This window comes from Bos indicus, chromosome 1, assembly GCF_029378745.1.
Source record: "Bos indicus isolate NIAB-ARS_2022 breed Sahiwal x Tharparkar chromosome 1, NIAB-ARS_B.indTharparkar_mat_pri_1.0, whole genome shotgun sequence".
NCBI lineage: Eukaryota > Metazoa > Chordata > Mammalia > Artiodactyla > Bovidae > Bos > Bos indicus.
Genome location: NC_091760.1, coordinates 74,115,297 through 74,122,307, shown reverse-complemented (window position 1 = coordinate 74,122,307; position 7,011 = coordinate 74,115,297).

The following is a 7,011-nucleotide window of genomic DNA, read 5'->3' as shown; positions in this document are numbered from 1 at the left end:
CTGAAATAACTTTCCTTCCTATCATCCTGATATAAGAAATCCTCCCTTGTCATTCTCTAAAATCTTTCCTACCAACATTGATATCCACAACCTCTTGTCTGGCCTTCCTTATAGAACAATTAGCAGAATCTTTCATCAGCACCACCAAGCACTTGCTAGCTATTATTAGGGGAAATCTAGGCTCTTGTTTGCAGCCGAATTGGAGTGTGACATGTCTGAGCACGTCTGACAGCTGCATGAAGGACAGAGGGCCTCTGGGGAAGAGCGCATTCTGGGACAAAGGAGACCTGAGGGGCCCTGGGTGGACCCTGGAGGGTAGTCTTGTTCATAGGATGCAATTTATCCCAAGCATCCCTTGGCTAAACATGCTTTCCACTCATATCTGAGTTTTATCAAGAGCAGCAGGACTGTAGGAAAAATGGAAAAGACCATTTTGTTGGAGTTTTGCGGGGCCAGACAGTAGAGTTTTGGGGCCATGCTACTGGAATATCACACAGAAGGGAGAGGGGTGAAGAACCTTCTTCCTCATTCCCCAGAAATCTGGCTGCAGAGTACCTAGGAACTGCCAGTGGAGCAGGCCCGGGTGCTCCTAGGACAACTCAGAGAGGCTGTGCCAAGGGCTGGAGACCTCATGCCCTAGACACCTTAGGGTACAGTGCCACGGAGAGAGCACACTCAACCACTGAGGTCTGGGGCACTCAGCTTCCTTTACCAGGTACTCAGATAATTAAGCCACCTTTTGTCCTTTCCTTCTCTAGATTAAATGATGCTAGTTCTGTCAACCAGTCTATTGGTATCTTTATTTTAATGGCATACAAGTGCATTTCGGTGCTCCTTATTTAACTAGAAGTGACCTTATTCATGGGTTTCCCAGGTGGTACAGTGGTAAAGAATCCTCCTGCCAATGCCGGAGACGCAGGTTTGATCCTTGGGTCCGGAAGATCCCCTGGAAGAGGGCATAGCAACCCACTCCAATATTCTTGCCTGGAGAATCCCATGGACAGAGGAGGCTGGTGGACTACAGACGATGGGATCACAAAGAGTCAGACATGACTGGTGGCTAACACACACAAATGTGCAAGATTAGTTCTCTAGTTCTCAAGGTCAATGCACATTAACTTTCTTTTCCAGAGCATCAACAACCATAACCATATCACCATCACCTGCAATGCATTGAGTATGTCCACAATAACTTTATTGTCATCAAAAAATAATACAAAAATATTGTATATATGTGTACAGAGCATCTCTAGGAAAAGAAACTCTTAATGATGGCTGCTCCTGAGGAGGAAGATGATGAGTTAAGGAGTTTATGTTGGAGGCAGAATTTTCATTGTATAGCTTTTGGAGTCACTTCAATTTTAAATTGTGTGCATGTATTATTTTTCCAATTAACATTTAAAAACCTGGTTCTATACAAACAGAAATACAACAAAGAACAACACACAGCTCTGACCCCCTTAGCAGTGGTGCTGACAGGTACCCGTGGTTGATGCCTTACCCTTTGGAGTCAAATGTCCACCACCATGCCACTGGTCCATGGAATGCCTCATTGAAACCAACACGGATTAGGCAATGTAGTGCCCCGCTCCAGTCCCTCACAGCCCTTTCCCCATAACTGGGGCAACAAGACTGACCTCCTGCTATGCCCAGGCCCCAGGACTAATCCTACTCCCAGTCTGGAGGGATTTTAAGGGACTCTGAGCTTGGGTAACTCTACCTTTGTGTTCCCTTGGCAAAGTTGGTCCAGACTTTCTCTGGAGGGATATATATCATTCTATTCTTAGCTTGCTTGATTATGAAACCCATAGAGAGGTAAATGAGACACCTATGAGATCAGAAGCTTTCTCTTTCCCCAGTTTATTCACCAAATGCAGTTGCTATTCACCTCTTATGTGCAGGATATTAAGCCAGGCCTGGGGCAGAAGCAAGTGAGAAGGGAAGGAATATCCCACTGGCCTCCAGGAGCTCACAGTCTAGTAAGAAAGACAAAGGGACCCCAAACCCAAGAGCTGTACTGCACACAGGCAAGTGTGAGAGGAAGGAGGAGGAGGAGGAAGGACTACTTTCAGAGAGATAAAGAACAATCCAGGAAAGCTTTCTGGAGGGGGTGGCACTGTTAAGACTTGGGAGCTGGTGGAATTTCAGCAGTTGCAGAGAGAGCTTTCCAGATCAAGGAATGGCCTGGGAAGGTGCCCTTGTTCTCATGCAGTATGAAGGTTCTGCACTCCTGCTCTCCCTTTGCTTGGAGAATGAATATAAAATGTAAGGTAAGAGAATCTGGGCCTGGAAAACCCAAGACCTCAGAAGGTCCTTCTGTTTTGCCTTCCTCTGGCCATCACATCTGTCTTGTGAAAATCTACTCTTCAAGCCCCGACTCTCATGACGCCACCCTACCTGCCAACAGTCCACTCATCCACTTTGTTTCTAGACTGGCCGTCCTGCCTGCTGTTCTCCCACTGCTCCTTATCTATTCTACAGTGTCTGGGAAATTTAGAAGTTAGGTGCCCATGCTCTGGCACCTTTCTGCCTGGGTTCAAATCCCAACTCAGTCATTGACTTCTGAGTCATCTCAAGCAAGCCACTGGCCCTCTCTGGGCCTAAGTTTTGCCACCTGTAAAATGGCATAATGATGGCATCTCCCTCCCAAAGTTACCCTGACCCCATTAAACAGGCAAATGCCTCCAAGGCATTAGAGAAGTGCCTGTCTTGGCGCTAGCCTTGGCCTCCGTGGTGTCTGCTACTTATAGTCCCAGGCTGTTACTCTTTTCTGGACTTTCTGTCCCTGTGAGCACAAGAACCTTGAGGGAAAGGACTACCCTCTTCATCTTTGAACCCCCCCCTCTCTCTCCCTCTCTTTCTTTCCTCACTCTTCTCCAAGCTTAGAGATGTCCTGCGAAACAGGTGTTCAATTACTACCTTTTGAAGGGATGAACAAAATATGGTCATGAAAAAGGGCAGCAAAAGAAACGCGTCCAAACGCAAAGACAACAATATAGGTGAAATGATGGCTTTGAAATGATGGAGAGGGACATAAAGTAAAAGCAGGGGAATGTATTTCACCACATTTTCAGAGAACGAAAGTCTCTATCACCTCTCTCCCACCTCTTAACACGGGGACTGAGTATTTTTATGTGCCTGGTAGTTTTCTCTTCACCGGCTTTCCGGCTCAGGCGCTCCCTTTCCCCCTCCCCCGCGGGGTGGTCCTCCCCTCCCCTTCTGCGGAACAGCCGCGGCCGCAACCCTGACCTCGGCTCCCACGCGGGGCAGCAGCCGGGCAGCCGGGCAGCCGGGCAGCCAGCGGGCGGGCGGGGCAGGAAGGGGGAGACGCGGCTCCGGGCACCCGAGATCCTTAACTGTAGCTTCCAAAGCCCTGCTCGATCCTAATCAGTGTGGGAAAGGAGCGCGGGCCGAGCCGCCGGCCGGAGCCGCCGCCTCTTTTCATAAACTTTATCGCTGCGCGCAGCCGCTGATAAACCACCGTAAATAAACGAGCGCGGGTGCGCGGCGGCCCCAGGCTGCCTGCGCCCGCCCGGCCGGCCCCGCGGCCCCTGGGGAAATGAATCACTCGCCGCCCGCCGAGTTGGACAGAGTTCCTCGCTCTCCTCCTCTCCAGACCAGCGCCATAAATCACGCGGCGTTCCTCCCTCCCCAGAACCCCCTCACCTTTTGTTTTATGGATTCAATAAAAAGCCCAGGAGTTTGCTTTCTGGCTGCCGCCCCCCTCCCGCCCCCCACTTCTCGTCCGGGGAGCTGAGTGTGTTGTCCTGGGTTAGCCTCCCGCTTCAGGTCAAGCTCCTCAGGCCTGGGTTGGGCTCAGGCCTGAGCCTGTTTTACACAAATCCCCTTTGGCTCCTGCATAAGCTGAGAGGGGCTGGAGCAGGGGAAGGAGAGCGTAGGGAGGCGTCATCTGAAGTCTGGTGATAAGAACGAGTTCCCACAACAGTGGCCTTGGACGCGTTGTGGATGGATAGCTGGCTGCTGCCGAGTCCTGGTCGGAGCCCTGGGCTCTGGGCTTGGCCTACACCCAGCGAATCTAGAGGCAGGAGTGGGGTTCTGATTGCAAGGATGGGAGAGTGGGAGCCCTCTCTACTTCCTAAGTGTGTTCTAAAGTCCCCAAGGTGCTGTTCAGCAGATCCCTTGATCTTATTCTTTAGATCTGGAAATTTGATTTGGGGGTCCTGGATACAGTTTCGAGATTGCAGTTTGAGGAAGGCGCCTGAGTAGGAAGGAACATGGAAAGTTGGGGTGCACAGGGCAGCCCCAAGCACACAGCTTAGTCTCAAGGACCAGGTCTTCTGCCCAGCTCTGCTACCTTCTGGCTCTGGGCCCTTAAGGCAGCTGCCCCATTCTGGTTTCCTCATGGGTCTGTCCAATGAGTGAATAATACCTTAAAGGAGTCTCCAACTTTCCTAGTCTGTGGGGGAAAACATTCTTCTTATGAATCATTACATTTCTGAGGTGTCTTATCACAGGTCTCTCTGTTAGGTCCCCTTGGAAGACACTGGGGTGTGGGCAGTTTCTGTGGCTGATGACTCCTTAGTGAGATTAACCAGACTTTACTCCCGATGGAGGTTAGAGAGGCCCAGGGTGCCTCCAGCCAGAACGGAGTCTGCCTGTGGAGCAGAAATACATTTAAATGTCTTCAAAGATCAAACCCAACACACTTGAACAGCATCCGTTCACTGCCTTTCCAGTCCCCAAGTCTCAGCTGCCTGGTGACCGTGGTTCTGCTTCTCATGCGAGGAACTGTTTGACTCGGAACATTTTATCCAAAAAAGTCAACATTTCTCTCAGGAGAAATCAAGGCTGGGGAGGAAAGGAGTTTCTGATGGCAGCTCTGGGGCAGCAGAACCTGCTGGCATCCTGAGGTGACGCACTTTGGTCAATGCTCCTGAGGGAACTTGGGAGTCGCCACCCCCCAGCCACGGCCAAGAGGAGGGCTCACTCACGAAACAGAAATGGACAAAGGCCTGCTTCTTTCAGAACGCTTTTGTGACACTACAACGTGTCCCAAGGGAGTGTGTGGCCCCAGACAGGCTTCACTTCCTGCTCTCTGGACAGAAGGCCACTCAGTCTCCTTTCCCTTATTTGCATAATGTCAAGAAAAATGAGTCTTACTGAATTGGCATTTGTTTAAAATTATTGGCAAGAGTGTCCCGACTGAGATGGGAGTTAATTCCTCAGAGAGAAATGAACACTGACTCGATCACTGATTTAGTATGTGAGTGTGACCAACACTTAAGCCTCAGTTTTCCTATCTGTGAATCCTGGTGATTTTTAAGGTTCTTTCTGTTTTTTTCTGATCCATCATATTGGGACTCTAACAGACCAGGGGTGATCATGGGTAGAAGTAAAATTTTAAACTTTGCAGAAGAGAGATAGGTAAGGGAAACTTATCTAAATGTGACTCCACGAATTCTTCTTGCTTTCTAGTTTGTTCACTGTTGTGGGGGTCAGCAGCAAGGAGGGGACAAAAACTCACAAAGATAGAGCTGAGTGTCATGATTGGGCTAACCTATGAATTATTTTACCAGAATAGAAACCGGAGGGTAGTGGTTTTGAACCTCTTACAGTCACGGAACTTTGTAGAATTTGATGCAAATCTCATGCTCTTCTCTCTCTCTTCCCCTCTCAAATGCACATACAAATTCAGTCTTGTCTCTGAAGATCATTTCAGGGGTTCACAGACTTCTGAAGTCCTATCCAAGGACCCTGTTAAGAACCTCTGCTCCAAGAGGCTAATAAAATATTGACCCTATGTTTCCTTATCTGTAAAAAGGAAATACTATTCACCTCCAACTAGCTTCATAAAGGAGAATAAATAACCTATGCTATTAAAACATATTGGTTCTTTGCCTAGCAGACAGATAATATTGATGCAATCCTATTATCATCATCTGCCATCGTCATTCCCTATTCGGCTTTGTGGGATGTAAATTTCCTTACTAGATGGAAGCCGCTCTGTCTGTTAAATTCCCGATACAAGGCCTTCTGGTAAGCCAGCACTGTAAGTCTTCTGACATGCCTATTAGAAACGTAATGAGTCCCTGCGGAGACTGAAGGGAAGGCTGGAGGTAGCTCTGCAGGCACTCAGAGGGTAATAATAGATGGAGTAGGAATCACCAAAGGATACCCTTGTGACTTTGAAAGTCAGTGTAACTTTCCACAGTCTTCCTTTCTCCCAGAGTAGGTTGTAATATTAGAGAAATTAACTCATTGAATCAAAACCAAGGTTTAGGGGAAAGGCTTTTGAGGAAGTTAGCTAATACATTAGAGTCAGTACATTTGGTGCACAGATGAGATTCCATGGTCTTCAATCTTCCTGGCTTCACAGATTTTTTGAGAATCAGATATAAGCTATGGTTCCTGGCCCCAGAAAATGCACATGCACGGGACATATACTCTCACACAGTTGCACTTACAATTTAGGGAACTGACAGAACCCTGCGCTTCATCTACGGGCCACCAGATTCACAGAAGTTGCACACCACCTCTTTAAGACCTCTTCTGCCTTAATTGTTAAAGACTTTTGGGATTCATAGATGATTCCGTTTGTAGCTTCAGGGCCAAGCCTTTGACCATTTTCTCAGATCCTCTGCAAATAGAGGAAGGAGCAAAGTGTTCTTTCCACAGCTGCTGTGAAAATAACTAGGCTTGAGACTCTCAGGGTCAGTTATGTTTGGAAAGTATCATCACACAGCAGCTTTTCCAGAAAATGACATGAAACTAGAACCTAGAAGATAGGGAATGAGGATGGATGGGAGGCCTGGATAGTACAGGATAATGAGTGCGGTATAGTCAGAAGATGCAGACAGCACAATCCTGGGAGAATTGAATGCTCAGGGTTTCAAGAAAGCCCTGATGAGCAGCAATCTTCCCTGGGAAGGAAGTGGTAGAAGAAGCTATACAGCTTTTCAGCAGACAGAGGGGCTGTTCCTATAGCCCCTGTGTCTTACCTTACTGTGGTTCATAAACATTCACTGACCTTCACTAGGAAAAGCTGATCTG